Source organism: Anopheles stephensi, chromosome 3 (genome assembly GCF_013141755.1).
Source record: "Anopheles stephensi strain Indian chromosome 3, UCI_ANSTEP_V1.0, whole genome shotgun sequence".
In the NCBI taxonomy this organism is placed as follows: Eukaryota; Metazoa; Arthropoda; class Insecta; order Diptera; family Culicidae; genus Anopheles; species Anopheles stephensi.
Genome location: NC_050203.1, coordinates 15147418 through 15170905, shown reverse-complemented (window position 1 = coordinate 15170905; position 23488 = coordinate 15147418). Strand labels below are relative to the sequence as shown.

The following is a 23488-nucleotide window of genomic DNA, read 5'->3' as shown; positions in this document are numbered from 1 at the left end:
AAAATAAATAAATCAATAAATAATTAATATATAAAAAAACTAAATAAATTCCCAAATGCATTGCACTACGAGGTGAATGTCGACTATGTCGACTTTGTCACTTTAAAGCGCTCTTCTAAAACAATCATAAGTAATGAGAGAACAAAGAGTAAAATCGTTTAAAATTTGTTTAAAATCTAGTTTATTTTTCATTGTCTTGTCCAAAATTTCCAAATGTAAGTTGAAAGCAAGTATTTTACTTCTAAAAACAAATCTCTTTATTTATAGCTCCATCTGTTTGGCCGTATTTGAAGTACCATCTCTTCACCACAAACAATTTAATTTCCTTTCTTCTCGAACTGAATAAATAACTCACGCTGGAAACGTGCCTCAGAACCAACTCATCCGTCCTCGTACGACCTTGTAACAATTTGTCACAGGTTCCCGCTCTGCCAAAAAGAATACTGCTCCCTCTTTCCCGTTCCGGGTGCGTAGCGCCACATTAAGAGCTAACATCAGATTAACACATCAACGGTGAAAAATGGCTTTCGCACAATCCAAACACGGGAGGGCTTTCCAGCATGCTTGCACAACTTTCTCACCGCTCCGAGAGGTACCGGGCGGGAAAACAAAACGTGAAAAACTCCTGCTACCTGGCACTGGCTGGGGAACCGCTGCGACAAAGCCACGGGCATGTGATGTTTCGATACCGTACAAACTGTTGATACTGATTTGCTTGTAATTCCATCTCACATCATCAGTTAAGTGGTATTATACTACTTAACAGCCTCCGGGTGGTGAGGAGGTGCAAGTGCGAGTGGGTACGCGTAGCCATAACACCGTACCGACAGCATCCAAACAATCCATCAGCGCTAGCAGCAACAAACAACACCGACACCGACTGGAAAGTGTGTGAGGGAAGTTGTCACTGGAATTGAGTTGAGTCACCTCACCATACCCATGGTAACCCGTGACTGGGGCACCAGCGAGACGAAATGCTATCATGGTATGGTGGGCTGCTGGTGGTGTGCTGGTGGTAACATATAAATCATAAAAACACACCGGAAGCCTAACGAAACAACCACCAACCCAACCAAACCCAGCTCGCACGTTGCGTATGCGTGTGGAGAACACATGGAGATCGAGGTGGGGTAGCGGCAACGAGGAAGTGGCCGAGGAAAGGGGGTTTTAAAATTAGCTAAATGTGGCCTTCAGCCCGTAACCGTCACCCCGTGAAGCCACACACACAAAGCAGCAGCAGCAACAATTCTTGACGAGTTTACCATGGCTCGAACCTGCCTTCTCCTGGGAGGTAGAACAAATATTTTGAAAACATTAAATCATTCAACCGCGTCCGTACGAGTGTTCCTTCGTTTCACCGGGACGCTCCGAAAGGACTCCCATTCTCCATGAAGTCATCCACGCGGTGGTGCACCATCATCCGTCTTTCGTCTGATGAGCAGGGGTCTCGAGCTATTTAGCATTTGTTTGGTCAGCGAGTGGGTTTTGTGCTGATTAAATCTGCCATTCTGACCCTGGTTTTTGGTGTCTGTTGATGAGCGTCAGACAACACGTTTGGATAGCAATACAATGCACTTGGCGTGGGACTTCATGTAGGGTTATGCATCCACCCCGCAGAAAAAAAAACATCTCTTTCGAGCACCACCGGGGAAAACCGCGATGGGAAATCGTAACTCCGCGGTGCAGAAGGGCACAAATCCTTTCGCAAGTAAGCTTCCTCTAATCCTGTTTGCCGTTTGCGGTTTATTATTATTATTCCATACCGAACTGCGACCGACGGCCGAATGGGTTGGAAAATGTTGACTCAAGCCGTCAGTAATATTACGATTTTCCGTCCCATCAAAAGGCTTCCCTTGCGACAAAGCCACCACAGGCAACCGAACCGTTCCGATCCAGAGCAACATAAATCACACGAGGAAACTCGGGTAAGGGGGGGGGGGGGGGGTGCGACGCTGTGAGCCATAAAGAAGGAGCGGGGTCCGGGAGGCTGCTTTACTCATTTTTCGTCCCACTTGATTGTTCTCCGGGAGCTTTCGAGCGTTCGGAAGCTGCTGTAGTGGTCTTTGCGAGACAAAGTTGGACCGAGAGGTTGGCCACGGAAGCTCGTCCTCGTACCGGATGTGTTCTATGCCCGTAAGGTAACATTCAACTCATATTCTCTCGTCTTGTGGGTGTCCCCCGGCCCGCTCACCATCCTCCCAACTCCACCCCTATGAACGGTTGACAATGGTGCTGATGTAAGACGTTTCTTCAGGGAAACTGTGAAGGGAGAAAATTGCCAAACAGCAGAATAAGATCGTAATGGGACGTAATGAACAAGCGACGCATGAATAACACCCCCCCCCCCCCCCCATACATACACGCACCCTTAGTCACCTTCAACGGAAACACACAATAGAACAAAGGAAAAGCCAGTTCCACACACACACCGACAGGTAAAGTTGAAGACGATCTGAGTCGAGCTGTCGGTGGTGGAGCTGGCGGAACGGCGCGGGGGATGAAAAATTATAAACACAGCACTTACAGTCGGTCCAAATGTCTTGTCTTGCGTCAGCTTAACCTAAACTGAACAATTCTGACGCTTCGTCCCACTTGCCGCCAGAGGGCGTACCATCGTTCCGTAATAATTCCTCCAAAACAAGCAACCACTCGAGGAGGGCGAGCGACAGATGCAAGGGGAAGGATGGGAAGAGGGATTGTTCACCGACACAAAGTGATTCCGACATTGGCAAACATACGGATGCCTTTCGGAAGAGCGAACGCAAGACGATGGGACGTCTTTCAAAATTTTCGGTTCTGCCAGACAGCAGCTGCATCCATGAGAGCGCATCACTTGGCTGGCTGACGCTTTGCTGGCACCCTCGACTTACTGCATGACAGCATCATCGTCTTCCACTCTGCCCACGGCAGCACGATATTTAGAATTTATGATTGCATATTAATTAAAAGATAAAACCGAAAGGCGAAACAGTTTATGTAAATGGTTTCGCTTCCGGGTCCGTCTTGCTGCAGCCCGACCCGATCCGTGGACTGACAGCCGTTTTACCAACAAAACCTTCTTCCCCAACCCAACTCCATCCACGATCCGAAATCAAAGGCCGTTAGCTTGAAGAACTGAACTGGTGGCAGTGAAACTGACGGTTTAATTTTTATGACACATTCTCGGTACGTTTACAAGGGCAAGGAAACAGCTGGCAAACGGATGCTATTTTAGGGGCTACTGTAAGGTGATCTTTTTGTTTTTGGTCTCTATGTTTGGCACAAAGGATGTGGGCGGAACAGCTTCACTCAGCACCTGGCGGGATGGTATTGCTCAAGTCATATTTCGCCCGAAGTGCATTCTGCAATGCATGGATGGATGGATGGATGGATGGATGGATGGACATCGCTAAGGAAGTTTGCCAGAAGTCGGAATGAATGGCATCCATTATTCGAGCACTTATAGCTTTATGAATATTATCTTCGCATTGCAATTGGAAACTCGGAGGGTTCTATGCTTTACATACCGCATTCCGGACAGTATGCAGCTTCCGAGTGCCATTACGGTAATGCTTCGATCAGCTGCAACCGTTCGGGAGAAAACTGTGGGTGGGTGGGAAAATGTTTTGCGCAAATAGATGTAAGCTCTCCCCGGTATGTTTGATTACCTATAAAATTGTTAATCCGACTATGGCATGTTGGTATGATCAATTTATATTATCAATGTTTTTATTACTTTATAAACAAAATTGGAACGATTAATTAATAAATTAATAAATAAAGAAATCAAAAGAAGCAATACAAGAAATGAACAACTTAAAGCCACAACAAGAATAGGCCTATAAAAAATTCCAACAAACCCTGAATAAATCAAAAGAAAACCATAAACATAAGTACAGAACTTACAAATAAAAAAATGTAAAAAAAAACGTATAATCAGCTAAATGAAAACAAAGTTCCCAAATATTTGAACAATTTTTTTTTAGCAATTCAGAAATTGGCTGAAAAAAGGAGGAAACAATTGCAGTAATAATTAATGAAAGTAAGATTAATATAAGAATAAATTGAAGAAAACAGACTTTTCTATAATTCTAAATAAATGATAAAATATCCCGAAATTTGATAAAACTCTTTTATATTAATCAAAATGCATTGAATAATAATATTTTCAGGCGAAGAGATGCCGACGATAACATAATCAGATGCATTAGAAAATTTCGGTTTCATCTGATACCGCTCAGCCTAATATTTTCCGATAGCATGCACACTTCACTGACTGACTCTGCTTCGGTTGTTGACAGCCCTACATGTTGGCAACAATCAATCCAGCAACATGGTTGCATCCGCTCGTTTTCATCTCGATTCACCTCATCCTGATTACGGTGCAATTGTGCTGCCCATTGACTAAGATGCGCTTTCTTTCATTTCCGCCCTGAGTTCAGCCCTCACTCATTTTTTGCTTTAGCTTCGCCCTGTCCATCCATATCATTCCACTCAACACGGACGCTAGCTGATGGTAATGTAACGAGTCAACAAAATCACCGGATGAAGATCACTAACCAGGGAAGCAATGCGGGGCGTGCTCGGGAAGCTGACGTTTGAAGGGCAATCTATCAGGACCAAGGAACCTTCTTATCCTTATCGATAGGAACCGGTTTCGGCCGACTGGCCGCCGGTTTCCAGGTGCGACATAAATTACACGCTCTGACGGACACGGAAACCCATTTACCGACCGACCGAGGAAGACTGACGTTGGCCCCATTTTCCCGACTCTTCCCTCCCCCCCCCCCCCCCTTGGTCGGCCAAGATACCGATCGTTGATAGATGAAGGAAAATTATCGACACCCGCTGATCCTGTGACATTTCTCCCCCTCCCGAGGCCCCGTCCGTCTTCTTCGCCCTGTTCGGACTCGAAACGCTGTTTTACCACGTTGCTTGCTACTACTGTTCACCGCCACCATCACCAGTTCGGTTCGTTAAAGAACGAAGGCCGATAAGTCCGGCGGAAATGTTAACCTAGAGCCACAGCAATGACACAATATTGCCATGGGAATGGCAAGGCAGAAAATTATTCGTCCTTTTAGGGTGAGCAAGATCGGGGCATGCCGGAATGGATCGGGGTAGTTTGCCGGACGGGCCAGGAATCAGATGAACGATATTCGATAAATTTAGGCATCGAATGGGGAGCCCACCCCTGAGAGGGATGGCAGGCCGGTGGGCCTAGAATAGATGGGCTCATGATTTCATTTTGCCGAAGCCGATGAGTTGGAAGACTACAAGTGACTACAATTTATGCCAGGTAATCCTGCCGTGCGATCCATTGAGATGCAAGGAAACCCCAGCCAAGGCTGCCGTCGGGAAAGAAGGAAACGATCGGCCGCTTTGACATCCGGGACCATCGCCCGAGTCTGGAGGCCGTTTTTGCTCCCGTCGCTCCCGAGAGCCGTTCCGTATCGTTCCCGGTGGGCCGTGGCGTTACGTTCCCTTCTTGCGGTACGACACACTCAGTTTCGGTCGATAGGTCAACAAACGATTTTGAGGATGAATGTGTGTATGTGTGTGTGTGTATTTATGTATACGGTGCTCGATCCGGATATAGCCGCCAGTAAGTCCATTCAATCCCCGTGGACGAGTCGGCACGTACTCTGAGCAACCTTTCGGTGATGGATGGATTTGTGGTTTTGTGGGTTCGAACGGAGTGTGTGTGTGAGTGAAGGGTAAAACTGGAATTGGTATGGAAGAATGCATGCTCTCGGGCTGCTCATACGTCTTCAAGTACGAACATAGCAAAGGCACAGCCTGGGCGAGAACCGATCGAGACACGGTAAGCATGGTAGGGAGGCATAAATAATGAATACGGATACATTCTTCCTTATCCGGTGTGTTTTATGCTACGGCGTAAACTGCACCCCAAAAAGGAACAGAATCATTATGCTCTCCAGTGTAGAACCTTCTCACCAGTTCGAAGCAGAACCTTCGCCCTGTGTCCCAGCGAGCGAGAGCGGAGTAACAAATGAAGTGGAGTTAGCAATGTGACAAACGAACATATATGGTGCATGCTTATTAGGCATCCGTTGTCGTCAGCCCAGCCGGGGGGGAGGATAAGGGATTGTTGCCGGGCAGCCGGTGTTCAATAATGAAGCGTAGCTTTTCGGTAAGCTCCCAACACTGATGGGAACTCATTCGTCAGACGTAATTAGGGACTTATGGGGAAGAATGTTTCAAGGCACAAAAAATAGGACACCGATTGGTAGAGTTGGGTGGCTTAAAATACATTTCTTCCCGTTTTTAGGCAGTCTATGCTATTTCCAATTTGACTCTTTAGCGATGAACAGAACACGTTATTTTTGCCTAAAATAGATACTTTGTTATTATCAGATGGCATTCCTAAAATAATCACTTAGTAACCGGACGATAACCTTACTGTTGTCTTTTATGTCAGTAGGCACAATTATAGGTCTCTTGAAATTTATCTGGAATGCGTTATTTATTATGTTTTACTGGACGCAAAATACTTCTTCAGTCATTTTTAAAACAATCTATTTTTGAAGAACTCCAACAATGTTTTCCTTTGAAATCCAATTAAATCATGTAGCTCGTGTACACAACTGAGCGTATTCTGTTCTGCGTATTGTATCTTCTATCGCGAGCATTAACGTTGAATAGATAACTTTTAATCTTCACTTTGGAGCACATTTTGCATAACGTTTACTGCGCGAGTTCTTCCAAACGTATTTTAATTGGCGTATATTCGTAGAGTATTTATAACCTAGAACGTTTTCATCGTGCTGAGTTGACTGTGATATTCAGTTTCCCTTTCATTTGAATTGAGACTTAAAATAAATACACTCTTGTTTTTCTTTAGAATCTGCCATATGAGACTGAACGATAATTAGTATTTACCGGAAACCGAAATTTTGTTTTTCGTCGATATCGTGTAACGGGATATGATTGTAAAATGAAGCAACAAAATTTAGAACAAATGAGTTTTTCAGAATTTTTTAATTGGAAAATGGTCTGAGAAGTGGGACAATGAAATGTTTTCTGATAGTTTGTGAAGTGAAAGGTAGGAATTGATCTGCTTTTAGTTGAAACAACGTAAACTTTATTTCTATAATTTTACTTAATAGACCTAGACAACTACACATCAATCACCACACATCCCCAGCCGAGTACACCCGTGATAAGGCAAATAGCAGGGAGGCTTATTAACAATTAATGCAAAGTTAATTGTTGATGTTTTATGATCATTGGTATTTTCATTTTAAAATTATTTAAAATCTACGTAAATAATATTTATTTTTTTGTGGAAAATATGAGCCTTGCTCTAGGTAGCTTTTTTCCCTACGCCGTTCGGTAACTGATAATCTTAACAAAGATAACCTTATTTGTAAGCTATACGGGCAAGTCGTTCTTAAAAAAAAAATATTTAATCGTCATTTAATAATTACAAAATTAAAATTATTCATATTAAGAACATAATAAACACTTACAACACTTCATAAAGTCAAACCAACCCGCTGCCACAGCGCCACGGTTCACCGTTAAAATTAGATATCGAATTCAATTTGATTCTCACTTGCCAAAACTCTGCACCGTCTCGCAAGCAATGCATTCCCGTTCCAAAACCTAATCAACAATTTTGAAGCAAAAAAAGCCAAAAAAAAGGTGTGCAAACAGTCTCTACTCTACTCTAGAAGATGATACTACCACCCATACACTAGCGCACCACCACATGCAGGTGGAAGTCGTTGGTTTGAAAGTGAACCCACGATTCCATCTCAGGAAAAAGGAAAAAACACACACACATCCTTCACAACACTCGGCAGAACGATACACCCAGCCCAGCAAAACATTTGCCACGACTTCTCACAATCACACCTTGCCCGGTTCGGTTCGTTCGTGCAGCAGCACGGGCAGCCCATATTGCACTCGACAACCTCTTCGTATACGTTTTTTTGTTGTTGGTTGGAATCTGAACTGTTGATGACGTGCATTGAATTTAGGGAAGGATAAAATCGAAATACGATACATCTTGATTGTTATTGTGTGCTTTTGCATTTCGTCTTTGCCACGCTCCCGGTCCACCATCAGCAGCAGTGATGCGCACCGGAACCAGGAAACCAGATCCTTTCGCTCTGGCAACGGAAGCTCAAGTTTTGCGTCTTTTCTGAGACGTTGCGGATGGTAGGCAGAGTAAGGGGGCGGCTGGTGGGAAAACCAATCGAATGGTGTTGACGAAGGCAACTGGAAACTAGTTTTGCATGCCATGTTCAATATTTGCATAGTGGTGAGCGAACGGTTCTATTCCTTGCTCGGTCGGCATCTGTTCGCTGTCGGTTTTGATGTGCCTGGTGAAGGTGAAGTTGAATGGTTTCAATATTTGAGAAACATTTCCCATAAGACAAGCACTTTTCTTGGTCGGAAAAGTGTGTTTTAAACACATTAAAGAAAGGAAAATTAGTTACAGTAAAGCGCTAGTTACAGATGCCATCAGCACGATAAAATGAACCATGAAAATTATATTTTCCACCAAGCGTCCTTCTCGACTGCAGGCGACTGCCCAATCTGTACCGTGACAAAACGACCTTTTCCGTCTTTTGGCCTCGATTGAGCTGGTGCTGACAGAAGAAATAGTGTTTAGCTTTCTGCCCACCTCCGCCACGCTCGGAGAACACTTCCGAAACGGTTTGTTATTTGTCAAACTCAAGATCGCTCGCTCGCAGACCGGCTTCAATGGGAATCCATGAGGCTGCCGTTTCACTAGTCGTTCCCAGCACGAAGAATGGTGGTGGTGATTGCCAGCAAATTTCATTGCGATTGACTTTGACACATGTTTCTGCGTTTGACGAACAGTGGAACGGGGGTCGGGGACTGGAGAGTGGCAGCATTTTCCGGCCGAGTGTCGTGCACTGGAATGGGTGCCAGATGCCTTTCCCTCATTGTTATCGAACGAGCAACCTTTCAATGGTGGTTCGTTTCGCCTTTTCGTTCTTCTTTCGAGGCAGAAAGTAGTAGTTTTTCGACGACGTTCTTCCCACATTGCAGTGCCATCAAGACTGGTGCTGAGATGGGATGCTTTGGCGTCACAAGGCGAAAGGCGATGAGTTCCTCAACCATTCATACGCTTCTCACGCAAATCCTACTGTCATTCGGGTGGGAAAGCTTCTGTGCCAGTTTTTTTTCCTGTCTCACTTTCTCATCTTTATCCCTATTTGTACGCACACATCAATCGAAATGACGACTGTTTGGAAAGAGAGAGAGAGAGAGAGACGGTGGTTGGGAGGAATGGGGAGGATCGTTTTCCAACCAGACCAAGAACAAGCACGATCTCGTTAGTGCGTACATTTGGCTCTCTGTATGGCGCACCGGATGGTTATTTGTTTTCCATTTTCCAGGCGATCGTGTCATCGAGACACGAGTTCAAGGAGGGCTTTCGTCGTTTCGTCAACAAGGAAGCAATTCGAAAGTCGCTCGTGTTCGTAGCGCCGTGATGGAACACACGAGTGCAATGCACTTCGTCTTCAACGCTCCGTTCGAGCGAGCTAAGGAAAGTGATTGATTTTAACGACCTGCTTGTGTACAGAGAGTTTGTTTTTTACGGTTCGTTTTTTTTCGGTGTTGATTTTAAAAAAAACCGTACAACAAGAAGCTTTGGAAGGATGCGTTAAGCACATACAAGATTGACAGGCTTCAAAACTTATCTCAGGAATTATTGGCATTCCAATAAGGGAGCAGTTGAACGGGAACTAAACTGCATGTTGTTTTGAGTGATGTCTGGCTGGTAAGCTGTGAAAGCATATCTGAGCGAAGGGCAAACTCGAGTGTTAGAAAAAAAAGTCTCTAGCATGTTAAATCATTGAAAACATACATCAGCAAGTGAGCAAGAGAAATTGATTCATTTATTTCAATAATTTAAATCGAGGCAATTCGTAAGGCCTGTAGCTGAAGTCCTGTTCATTTTGTATTAGAAAGAACATTGCATGTTATAATAACTTGACTAAAAGCTAGAAGAGACGAGCTGAAGCAACAAATTGGTTTCACTAAGACCTTAAAAAATATTTTACAAAGTTTCTTGTTTATAAACTTTATCAGCTTTTCCATTCATGCCACACTCGTCAGTAGTTTCAGTAGTAGTTTTTTTCTCTGCCCAACTTTCTCCTTTACCAATGCAGTCGTGGTTATTTAACCTTTCAGCCCATCTTTCGTGAGCATCGAACGACGAAATGCTATTGCCGTGTAGCTTTAAGCACTCTTCGTCTACTTTTCAACCGTCTCTTGTATATTACTAATGCTTTAAGTGTGCTACCTAAAGAATGGCAGGAAAATGCATTCAGACGTTGCCACGAAAACCAAGAACCAGAAAAAAAGCAAAACAATGGCCTAGGTGTGAGCTGTTTTTAAATCAGTACCAGTCACGGCACGGCAGCGAGACAAAAGCTCGAATGTGACTGTCGGTGTGTGCAGGAATTTTCATTTGTGTTTTTTGCTGTGTATTTTGCTCCAGAACGGGATGGTTTAGACGGTGTCTCGGGTTGTCGACGAGGTGCAAAGATTCGGCCCACGATAAGGCACGCCGATAGAACGTGATTGGTTGAGATAGGTTGAGGATTTGCGAACAAAAGGACTGCTCACGATTGTATATAGAGTTGGTTAAATTACTTCGTTTATTTTTTGCTAAATTTGTATAAAGAAAATGCTGATCACAGAAGATTTTCGAATGCAAAATCTACACAAAATTTCTATCTCATCTCAGGCATACAATTTTCAATTTTAATTGAAAATAACAACCCACCCCCAGAAGCATCTACAACTCCTCACATATCAGTGTAAAAATTGATGTGCTCATCACAATAAAAATAAAACTGTAAAACACGAGGCAAAACCATTTGCAACCCAACAACAAAAAGCCCGTTCCAAATGTGCAAACCTCGAAACGATCGGCAAAATAACCATAATTGAAAGCAAACCAAACGCTTTGGAAGTTGCTCTTTGTATGTGTTTCCCGTCGCTCTCAACCAAAAAACAGCCAGAAGAAAAAAATACCTCATCAAACCTATTCGTATCGATCTGCATAGCACTCGGTGTGCTTCAGCTGCACATCCCTGTACGGCAATCCTCCTACCGGTACACGGTAAACATTCCAGCAAAAAGGTCCTTCTTCCCTCAAGGCCTTCAGCACATAAAATACCTCGTCTCGGTTACCTTTTCCAGTGCCTGTTTTCCCTTTTCGCCAATCGTATTATTTTCCGGAGGCGCATCAAAGACATGTGTATTTATTTAGGGCATACCCTCCCGTAAAAATGCGCAACTTCATCATCGGTCGTCAGTCGGTCGGTACGTCGGCCGACCTCGGCTCGGTGTAGCAGTAAAACAATCCTTTGCCCAATTTCCTCGGCCAATCTTCAATCTGCCGTACCGCCCAACCCGCCCGGACACAGATGTGGTGTTTTCCATCCCTTGAAGGGGTTTTTTTAGCGAGGGAAACGAGGAAGCGGAGGCTCACTCGGTTACACACATTCAACATACATGGGAATTGATTTATTTTACTATCTCCCTCAGGTTGCGAGCCTAGCGAACCTTGCCGTAGCTCAGTATTTCGATCATTTTTAGGGAAGTCAGGTACGGCGCCACGGAAACGGGTTGGCTTTCCCAGGCCGGTTGGGGCTATTTTTATATCATCCTGGAAAACCACCCCACCAGCGGTCGGTTACATACCATCGTTGACCCAGGTTCGGACTGGCTGACTTTGTTTTTGGCCCCGGGCAGCAGCTGCGAGCCGATCCTTTTCCGGGAGCTGGAGCTTGGGAACCGGTGGAAGCCGACGATTCATTTAGTGGTTTTCCACGTGTCGTGAGAAATAGGGTTAACCTAAAACCTGAAGCTCTTTCCAACCCGAGCATCAGCAACCTTCCGCACGCCTAGCTGGGGTCTCTTTCGGTGTGGTGGAAATTGCTAGGTAAACCGCATGCACACACACACACGCACACACGCACCAGATGTTTAAAGCAAACCAGGATGTAAGAATCGTGTGTGCAGTTTGGGTTAAGTTTTCAAAGCAAACTCACACACATGCACCAATTCGACAACCGAGTTCGATCAACGCCTGAAGGTATGCTACGCAGGTTAGGCTTTAATCGAAATGAAAAATTCATCAACTTCGCACCATCGAAGAACGAGGGTCTTACTATCTTTCGTATCCTTCCCGGTAGGGCTTTAGTGGAGTTCTTGCTAAACTTCAATGTTTTCCATGAGTCGTTTTCGATGGGAGCAGTTTGAGGATGAGCATCCTAAATCAATGCAAAGGAGCCGTTGATGTCTTTGGGTTTGAAGATTCATGCTTGAATGCTCATAAATGCTCAGAGAGTATCGAAATTGAAAGCATGTTTGGGAGTATCTAAATTGGAAGCAACATTTTCTGTTCACTGAATTTTTTTTCGCCCTCCAAAGCTAATGCTGAATTTATTCGAATCACATCAAAACCAGAACCCTCTTTTAACATAACAACAAATACATCACGTACCAAGATCATTGTCCTACATTTTATATCTCTTCCGGCAACCTCAATTGCAGATGGACGGACTTCTGCTGAACTAACTTCCCATTTAGAAAACTTCACAAAGTTGGTACTGGCACCACTTTTGAGTCTCTTTCCTGAATTCTCTACTGAACCAGCTACCACCACCAACGAAACATCACGATCCTCATCATGCTTGGTTGATCGTTAAGCAGTGAAAAGGGGTGAAGAAAACAACCCCTCTTTTTTCTTTCTTGCAAGCTGTTCATATGATTTTCCCGGAAATGAGGGACGGAAAAACTATCTCAAGTGGACGGAAAAGCAAAGCGTACAAGAAACCCGCGCGTACATACATCCGGTCGCGTGTATGAATGAAGACAACACACATACGGACGATGGCGGTGATGAGATGGCCCCGGGACGGTGGGAAAGTAATTTCGAAGAAAAACTTCTCCGTACCGTACCGCCAACGGTCTGCCTGCCTGCAACGGTTCGGTTGTCACTTTTCATCAGTGCAGTTTGTTACGGAAGGAAAATTATCTTTGCCAAAGCAAGCTGTGTGCTTCACCCCCTCCCCCTTTGGTGGTTCCGTGCTCATTTGGAAAAACGATGAACCGGGTGGGATGCATCCCGGTGCCAAACACACACACACACACTCACACTCTTTAACTGTACAAACGGCGGACAACCGAAAGAAAAGGATGGCAAACACACGTACACTTAAAAAAAACTAGAAACCAAGAACGGGAAAAGCACAAACACACATACTCCCCCTGCCTCTTGCCAACCGCAAGGGAGAAGGCAAAGAAAAAAGTGCTTGGAGGGTTGAAGGAAAAGCTGGGGTGGAAAGCGATCGGTTTGCATGCAAACTGTTTCGCTCAGACCAGCCGGTTTGGGAAAATGTGTGTGAAAGTTTTCGTGCGATTTGGAGGGGGGCGCGTTTGGTTGGTGGAAACGCCAGCCATAGAAATCAGTAGCTGCTGGCTGTCCCCTTGTACCCACCCTAACCTCATCACGTTCATCCTCATCATCGTCGTCATCATCATCATCACCCTGCTGCTCAGCGTCGTCAACCGTCGCTCTCCCTTTCTCTCTCTCTCTCTCGGTGTGTCTCTTGAGGGACGGAAGCAATTTTCCACGCTTTACCCTTGCACACACGCGACCAAAAAGCTGGTCACGGTGGTGCTGAATGCTCGAAGAGAGGAAAAGCAGCGGTGAAACTTTTGAGAAACAGTGAAGTAAAAGTATGCAAATTGCTTCTGAAACGTGACATCGACTAGTGTGACTCATATGGGTTAAGTTTCGGAACCCGCCACTATCGCTGGTGGTACCAAGGTTGTTTGGCTGGTTTGTTTTTTTTTTTGCTACTTGCTTTTCCATCATACTTTACCCCGAACTGATTCATGTTTCAGCACCGGAAAATCGATTCATGCACTGTTCGTTTAGTGAAGATAGTGTTTCTTCGAATCGCTTTATGCACACAGGAGAGGGAGAGAAACACACAACAACAAAAGCACACACACACACACACACAAGCACGTCAGTGAGGGAAAACTATCGCCAACGGGGAAAGATGGAAAGTTTTCCCGATGGAAAAATGAGTTTTGATAGCTTATTTTAAAATTAACCAATGGAACCAATGTTGAAAAGAAAAGCGAACGAGTTTTCTCGTAAAAGAAAAGTTTTATAAAAATCTCCCTGTGCTCTGAAGAAACTTATCCAAATTGCTCGATAGTTGTATCAACATACCACCATGCACCATTATCGCATAAAAAAGCTAGCAAGAGAGGTCCCACGAAAGGAAAGCTTTTTCCATTCAATAATCCAAAAAGTGCCATTAAAATCATTGCCGTACATTTTTATCGCCATTTTATTCGACAATAAAGCGCACACACTAACGGCTGCTCTGGTGCGAGCCGGAACGATTTGTTTGTTCGATTCCCGTGCGCAGCTCGAAACAGTTCAATTCAATTTAAATCTCCACTCACCTCACAACAAAACACAGAACCGGTCGGAAACAGCCCAACGGAAACACAAACAGCCTACAAACTAAACCGCCTCGTGGCGTGTGAGAATCGAGTGTGATTGAAATGGTAGCCAAAATTCAATCCATCGGCACGAATACCCGTTCCGTTTTTATCCGATAATAACCGGTGTCAATGTGGTGGGCAAAACGGTAGCACCGTTGCCGATGCGTAGACCACCGCACGCTTTTCCATTCACATTATCTCAAGCCCATAACCATTTCGGGAGAAAAAAATCGGTGGGAAAACCTTTCGAACACACACACACATACCGTTCTGCCCCAAAAATAAACGACGTACGTGAAAAATAATGCTAATAAAATGTTTCACCTCTCAAAAATGAAGTCTTGCCCGCGTGTGCGTGCGTGTACGTTTTGCAGGTTCCAGAGTTATTATCCTTTTCCAGGAAAAAGGAAAAATGGAAGTAACCGGCTGCTGCTCGTACAAAATGCGTGCAGAGTCGCACAGGCAAAGCCTTCTTCTGGCTAGCTGCCAGGTAAGCAAAAAGGCGTAAAAGGACAAGAAAACCCTTCCACCCACTTCCCATTTTCCACCTGCCATTCCAGATGAAAGAAAAGCTTTCCCGAAGACCGATAACGAAACCAACCAGGCCGGCTTTCAGCTTGGGTCCGGTTTTTGCCATGATGATGTAGACACGTACCGTGTGTAACCTGCCATTCATCAAATTAAGCAACCCTTAAGTGCCAACCTCTGGTGCCCGCGTGTGATTCGGTGTCGGATCGAGGCCATGTCAGGCTGATGGAAGTCCCTCTTCGCAAAACGCAGGTTTCGGTGGATTACCCGTTGACGTAGCTGCGCCAGTCTCGGAAAGCAAATGGTCCTAAGATACACTCGCCGCTGGTGCCTGATGTGGACCGTGCGAACAAGAAACAGGGAACTGTGCTTGAAAAGAAAACTAACCACCTTTCATACATCAGGCACCGTCCCGAACCATGGCAGGTAAAGGTGGTCCAGGCCGGTAGATGAAATGTTTCGCCGCCAAGCCAACCGGAATGTTGCAAAAATGGTGGTTGGTAATGGTTTTCTTTCAACCCCTTGGTTTTCTTTTTTGTTCTTATGATTACTTCCATCCGGTGGTAGATACGCGTACGCTTTTATTCTTAGTCGTTACGTCGGTAAGTGTACGTCGGTTGGTGTGTGTGTGTGTGAATTGCGTTTTTTTATTGTTTTCCATCAAAGATAACCTTAATGATGGAAGGATTAAATAAGACGCATGTCAACAAGGGTAAATACAGGGTATGACCTTTCACCGGGCCACAGTCCCTCATCCTTTCGTTCTGTTTTTATTTCCGGAGAAAAGGCACACAGGTCTATTCGTGTACGCACCATGAATGCAACTGGCTGCTATTTAAGAAACCATTTGTTTGGTACGCTCGCTTACGGTAGGGTTATTCTCGTGCTTTACAAGTGATCCATGAATAGCCTTCCCATGCTATTAGTTTTCAGACAATTTGCCAGCAGCAAATCCCATAACACGTTCCACTATTAGATTATCGTCAATGACCAGGCGTCTCCATCGTATGACGTACTGGGCGTCTCCATCCTACGGGGTACCAGGCGTCTCCATTTCAAGGAAATATTCTCTCTTTGAGTGTTTTGTGGTTAAACTTTATTTAACATCAATTATTGATTTTAATACACGATTTTTCATAGGAAGTGGAATTCTAGCAAATCAACCGGAAAAATTTTATATCAGTATCTGTTCAACAATTAATCAGTGCCGAAAAAGACCACTAATTTCTACACTAAAATAAAACTGCTACTATCACCTACTCAATTCCTTCTGTATTCTTTTTCTTCCTATCCACGAGCCACAGCTATGCTCACCGAATCATGCTGTCCAGTCTGTATAAATACACCTCTGCACAATCGCTTAGCATAATACCGCATCGGATCGGTAGGGAAGGTGAGCCCAACCCAAAAGCTGACGCTGGCGGGGTTTATATCGATCCACCGGGGCAAAAACTAAACAAAACTAAAGTGCTAGCAGGAGGGTAACAGCAACACCTTTCTGGCCACGGCTGCGGCAAACTGGGCATCATTAGAATTGGCATGGTCCATTACGAGCACTAGCGCAACGTGGTGTGCGTTTTCCCTTTATTCAGCGGTAAGGCTTAAAGCTTTAATCACTGAAAAGTTCACCACCTTCATCAGGGACCGGACGGTGGCACTGTTAAATAGCAAAAGTTAATGAACTCCTAACCGACTGTTTAATCAGCTCGAATGAAACGCCAGACCAGTGTTTTAATTAAAAATTACTCGCTCACCTCACGGCTGCCAACCGCGCTAACCTCACTGCTGGCAGCCGTTGCTTTTTTCGTAGGAAAGGTTCAGGTTTAAACGGATTTGCTTTTGAGTTACCATTAATAACGTTTTACAACAAAAGAGTAATGTAACACACTTAAGTGAAATATTCATAAAAAAAACACAAATGCCACCAAACTAACCCCAACGTAATAAGCCTATGCGCACCGATCAAAACTAACAAGTGCAATAAATAAACCATCAAATCCACTCGCATCAATAACGTCCATCTCGCGCACGGAAATGTGTCGGCATATTTTACACGATTGAGAAATTACCCTCATTACGTACCATTAAGCATCCGCTTGCTAACATTTTTTCGCCCAAACCAACGCATGAAACCTTGGTTGGTGTTACGAATCGAGCAACCGAAAAACTTCTCCAAACCATGCAACTATCGCGTAAGTTCGGGCTCAGTTTCGTAAGGCTTTCTCTTTGTGTTTTGGGAAGGTGTTATTTTGCCTACAAGGAAAATGGTTGGCCTTCACAATACAAAATCGGACTGATTTTCTTTCATTTTTATCACCGATTCGCTACCAGTGCGATAATGATCGGCAGCCATCTCATTAATGGTCTCCAAATTCGAGGACTGCAACCATTTGTGGTGCGACTGAGGCGATGATGGATGGGGTCTTTTGCATATGGTATTGTGCTGCTCAACATTTGTCATTGAAGGTCATTTGAGCCGGGAATAAATCTTTCAAAATGTAAATAATGGTTCGTTCTAGAGCTCTAAGTGTATGAGTAGAACTTTCCGACAAAAATCTCAAACTTCCAACGTTGAAATGCTGCATCAAATGTTTCTGCAGCCTTGAAAGCACTTCAAAATGAGGCCTTTGAATCGATTTATTTCTGAATAGTTCAGCTTCATCCTGTGGTTTATGCCTACCTCTCATCGACTCTCGGCCGAATCGCAAAACGGTCCTTCATTCAATAGGCAGATGAGATTAAAATTTGACTATCAAACCTTCAGTAAAGCCCTAGCCAGTTGTCTTTCGAAAACCCATCGTCACCGATCTTAATGACGTTAATTTTCGAGACGAAACGTGTCCAACATGGCTGGCTGGCTGGTTGCCAACAGTTAACCACGGCTGTCGAGAACTGTCACGTTTTCGGCCCCGATCCCCCTTGAAAAGTCGTCGAAAACCACGGCCAGACCTGAAGGATATCAAAAATCTAAATTTGATTAATGAACGGTCTCGAAAAGTAAGGCGTAAGCCGGCCGTCTGTCTCTCGCTCGTTCTCTCACTCTCCCACTATTTGCACCATTTCCGAAGTACATCACCCCTGTTGGGCGACCAACTGTTTAGCATAATCAAATTTATAGCTTCCGATAGCTTTAATCTAACCTGCGGGACTCGGTGGCGCGCAAAACCACCGACTCGTCTGCAAGGACAGAAATTCCCTGTTTTCACGCAACACTACAAAATGATGGCACACACACACACACACACACACACACACCACGTTGTATTCGGCCGCTGGCAAACCACCCAAAGCGATAAGGCTTAAACGTCAAACGCGTTGCGTTGATGCGGAACGACGAATGTCAGTTAATTTCCATCTCCCGTAAGCGGTAACCTCGATTCTCGGCGTTTCTGTTTTTGCGCTCACACATTGCATATTTTTAGGCGCTGAACTGAAGCGAAGCAACAAAAAAAAAACAGCAACCCTCACCCCAGCTCACCGTTGAGCTAAATGGCGTGGAAGAATGTGCTCATAATTTTTCAACCCACTGTGCCTGGCGGCAGTAGCATCGTTACACGCGGCAACCACAGCTCGGGAAACTCGGGGGAAAAACACAGCAGCAAAAAAAAAAAACGGAGCGCTCTGCATCCATCGGAAAACGGAAACGCTATCCGTGCAGTCGCTTTTCACCGGGCTCGAGATGAATAGCGATTTCTCACGAGCCATTTTCTTCGGTTGGCCACCCGGTTTTTGGTTGGCCGCTCGTTTTCTTCTCACCGGAGCTGACGTTTGGCACAAAAATTCCTAATCCTTCCACGGTAACCTTCATCGCCCGGGTAAGTAAACGTGCACCGTATGTCACTGCCTTTCAACCCACGATTCGGGATCACGGTGACGGAATGGTCGCTCGGTGCAGGTCGGTATGCAACCGTCGGGACAAACCTTTCGGCAGGACACCGTGGGAATATAAATCGTTTCCAGTTCTGGCAGTTTGGCTTCTTTTCACAAAGATCACATCTTTGAGTTCGGGAGGCAGGGGAAGCCCGGGACTCTCGTCAATGGATTCAAGATTGGACGACTTGAAAGCGACGCCCGGAAGTAGCATCCAAGCAGTGGAACAGTGAGGACGGCTCCACAAAAAAAGCCACCGTTAAACGGTCAAAGAAGCAACGGAAAAAGAAAACAACACTGCGATACAGCACCGAACGGTGAGTTGTGTGAGTGTGGTTCGTGCTCACACGATCAAACACAACTCCTCAGCTCTCCAGGGATTGTCCCGTTGACTTCCGGTGTGTTTCGCCTACCAAGGGCTGTGGAAAACCCATCTCGGGACGTTCCTTTTCCAAGGGATTTTCTTCCGGCTTTTTTTCTCCCCTAGCAGGAACTCCTCCTTCCTTACACCCAACCCAGAACCTTCGACTTCAACCGTTCGTGTATTGACCGTAAGTTGTTGCTGGCCGCTTATTTTTTGCGGGCTTGCTTTCCACGCCGCTTCCTAAGGCTAGTGAAATAAACCTGTCAATGAACGTGCCGGTCCTGGCTGACGGTAGCGCCCGGCCGTCTCTACCGGGAGCGAGAGAAATTGGTTTAATTTTATCTGCGCCCTCGAAGGGATCGTTTGCCGGAAACGGTTCTCCACAACCATCGGTAAGCGGCTACTTGAGCGTGGTACAGGCTACAGGTTTTTGTTTCCTTTCCCCGGTTTGTTATCCTGGTCTCGTACACACACACACATACATCAGAACGTGGTCTCTCCATTCACCATTTACCTCCCCATAGTAGATAGATGATTGTGAGTGTGTGTGTGTGTGAGCTGGAGGCCTGGAGCACAGACACAGAACAGGCATCATTCCACCCATTTGGATGCTTAATCCGGAGATGGAGCTCTTGTTCCGTTTTTTTTTCTCTCCCCTAGTCACGAGGTTTTTGGCCCACCTCTCAAGAACCACTCGGTAAAATAATATTACCGATGGGGCTTAGCATGCAGGGGCTGTGTGTTATTTTTTACCTCAGGACTTCCCAGGATTGCCTCCAGCACGAGCAACAACATCATCACCAGCAACAAAAAAATGATGAGAAAAAATGATGTGTTTAACTCGGCCGAGATGGTGTTTATAAGAGAAGTGGAAGATTTTTGCCGATCGTTTGCCTACGGGTTACCAACGGGATTACCGAGAAACAGAAAAATATCTGTTTGATCTGCGTTCGGGAGGATGCTGAGAAGCGAGCAGCGTTCGGTGTGGAATTTATACTTGGCTTTCTATCATTCCCTTGCAGTGGATTGCTGTTTGAGCAAGGAACAGGAAGATAATATTCGTTGAATACCGCCCTAATTGAATAAGCCATGAAAAAGAAGCTCAAAGTTGGGGTGTAAAACAAAAACAACCCAATTTTGATTCAAATCTTCTGAATGATTGCTCCTACAAGTATGCAATAATGTCGAAAATGTTATAAAATCAAGGCATGTTCGAGACTGAATTTGTTGCAAATGTCAACCACAAGCTTTTCATCTAATCTTTTTTCTTTCACGCTGAATTAATAGCTAACAACAAACAATACATTAAACCTCATTACTGATAAACATTTACTTGGAAAGTTTTTCTCCCCCACGACACAAAAGCATCTCGCTCGAAAGCCTTGGTCACTCCTACGTGATAGCACACAACAAGCGAAACAAAAAAAAACCTCACTTCCTTCAGCCGAAACACTTTCAAGCCAGCTTTTTACCAAAACCCTCTAACGCTTGATAAAATAAAATAATAAACCCGTCCAGCACGTCAAACCATCACGTGAAAGTCTGCATAAAAGTCAAACTTTCTCGCGAGCCCGCAATCCGAGCTCCGAAAGCCATCATCAATCTGGTTGTAAACCGCTCGCGCTGTACATTTCTCTGCCTATCTGTGTGTGTGTGTGTCTATATCCGCGTGTGGGTTGATGTTTGGTAGGCAAGCTGTATTGCCAATTTTTTATTGCTACACCATCTTTTCACCCAACCCCCGAGCGTAGTCAAAGTACGGAGAAAAGTTTCACCGATACGATAAGCGTTATACTGGAACTGGAAGGAAGACAGTGGTGGTTTTCGCTCGACGCCCTTCTAGTAGTAGGTGAAAATTGGGTGACACGTGGAATGCATTAGCTTACCGAGGGCGCGCTACGGCAACGGCTCAGATAGTCAACGATAAATCAACGAACCGATGTTACACCGGTTGTGCTCTACACGATAGATAAATTGCGAATGATTTTTCTTACAAGTTGCTGGGTGCAAGGGTGTAAGAAAAGTTGCACGAGAAAGAAAAACCCCCCGGTACACATGTTTGTTGATTTGTTTGCAAAGTTTTCAACCGTCAACCACCGTTTTACGGGGAATGAAACACATACCAGCTTTTTTAAGGACTGTTCCGGTGATGTTTCGCTCCTAAGTTTTCCTCCAATCGGTTGCCATTAATCGATGGTTGGGTTTGGCTTGAATCCGTTTTCCGATGATACTGTTTGGTGTGTTTGGTTGGCAGTTTTCCAACCGTGAAGTTTTCCACTAGAAGACTGTGAATGAGTAACGCCTTCAGGCGTCTTTTTTGCACATTTATCTCTATTAACACTCACGGAGCTTTCACTTGATAGAATGTCTTGTTGAATTCTATTTTCCTGTAGGTTAACTTATCCATTCTTCTTATAGACACAAGAGCACACATTTCACACGTACAAATTTTTATTTGTAAGCACCTTGATAGCACACATTTTTTCACATTTTTCCACTAATGAATCCTGCTCTGTAGTACTTTACTTATAAACATCTGCCTAACTTGTTGAGAATTTTACTCCCGACATTTTGCTGTTCATAGTTCATCCATCACATAAAGCGGTGTGTTTGTTGTTGTTGTTGTTTTTGTGAGACTGCAGTCATTACTGTCATCATCACCGCCTGGACCCGCTCGAGACCTCAATTTTCCTCTTAACCCAATGAACTATTCTACCTGCAAATACTAAACTACTTTATGCTATTGCACATAATCACCCAAAAATGACCTTTATAAACCTTTCACACCAACACACACCATCTGGGTAGAAGTTCACACTGCATAATCCACCGCACACATACACACGGCACAACGCGCTTAGCGAAAAAGCGAAACACGTACGCTCACAGAACACGTCCGATCACCGCACGGCATCGCAGAAAACTGATCACCGACCGAGCGGCCGAATCAAACCATCCATTCCGTTGTTCCGTAGTCGGTTGGGAAGGAAATTTTCCATCCATCAGAGCGCAGTGCATGGGCGAGAGTATGTCAGGAAAATAACAGAGAAACTTTTCCTCATCGTGAGCATCGGAAGAGAGAGAGAGAGAACGCACCCAAGAGAAACCGAAGGTCCTGTGATGGAATGATTGCACGAAGGATGGATAGCAAATTTTTTCCTAAACTTTTCCCTGTGTTGCGATGATGCGTTTTCCCGTCAAACTTTTGAACGCTTTTTCTCTCACAATCGCTCAGAAAGAAAAACGGTCACCTTTCTCTCGGAACATTTTACTCTCTTTCACGGGGGTGGGCTTCCTTTTTCTCAGTCGCATTACGGACACGACGCACGGACCGTCCCGAAGCGGAAGGCCGAGTGATGTGTTTTTTGTTGTTGCTTCGGGTCAGCACTTCCTTGACAGCCGAATGTGTCGAGCAGGAAACCGAAGTGGTACAGTGTTACTCCCTAGAAACGGTTGCGCATGAGCGAATGGAAGTGCTCGAATTTTGGGAACTGTCAAAATTTGAATGCGATTTTAGTGCTCTGAACCGACGCAAGGCGTGAAAGTGCAGGAAAACGGTTGAGTAGAACGGTGATGGCTGGTAGCTCACGCACAATGAGTGGTTTGATTGAGGTTGGTGGTTTGATTGAACCACGCACAATGAGTGGTTTGATTGCTTGGGTCATTACAATGTTCCTGGTTTTTGAAGTAAAATTTAATATCCACGTAAAATTTTGGCTTTGAGAAATTCAGGGAATGAACATGATTTCATTACTATGTTCGTGGTTCCAACCCAGTAAATGTAGCCTTTAATGAAGGCAAAAACAGTCCTGTGCGCATATAATGGGTTATGAATTTCAATTGCATACCTTGTGGCGTAATATGTTTTTTGGAAACCAATTCAAGCTGAGGGTAAAAAAAAATCAAAATCGTTTCAGAAATCATCCAGTACGAAACAAAAGACACACACACGACAGCCTGTTCTGGTTTCAAATTCCAAAATATCTACATTGATATTTTTATTTTAATTAAACTCCTAGTTCTATAAAAAATGGGCAAACAGCTTAATTATCCTTATGAAGGCTTTAATTCAAATACATTGAAGGCCATATTAATTAGCCTGAGTACGTAAAAATTAATGACGAATTTCAATTGCATACCTTCTGGAGTTGATCAGCTGTGGAAGTTGCTTCTGATAACACAAACATTTCTATGAACTGT

At 44.6% G+C, this 23488-nt stretch overlaps 1 protein-coding gene across 1 annotated transcript in view; it reads right to left on the bottom strand.

The window, feature by feature from the left end:
- LOC118514432 (acid sphingomyelinase-like phosphodiesterase 3a) overlaps positions 1 to 22230 on the bottom strand; it is a 79723-nt gene extending 57493 nt beyond the window's left edge. The window contains 1 exon segment of the mRNA XM_036061334.1: positions 22046 to 22230. The gene's annotated coding sequence lies outside the window, so the exon portion shown is untranslated.
- Between the last annotated feature and the right edge of the window lie 1258 nt (positions 22231 to 23488).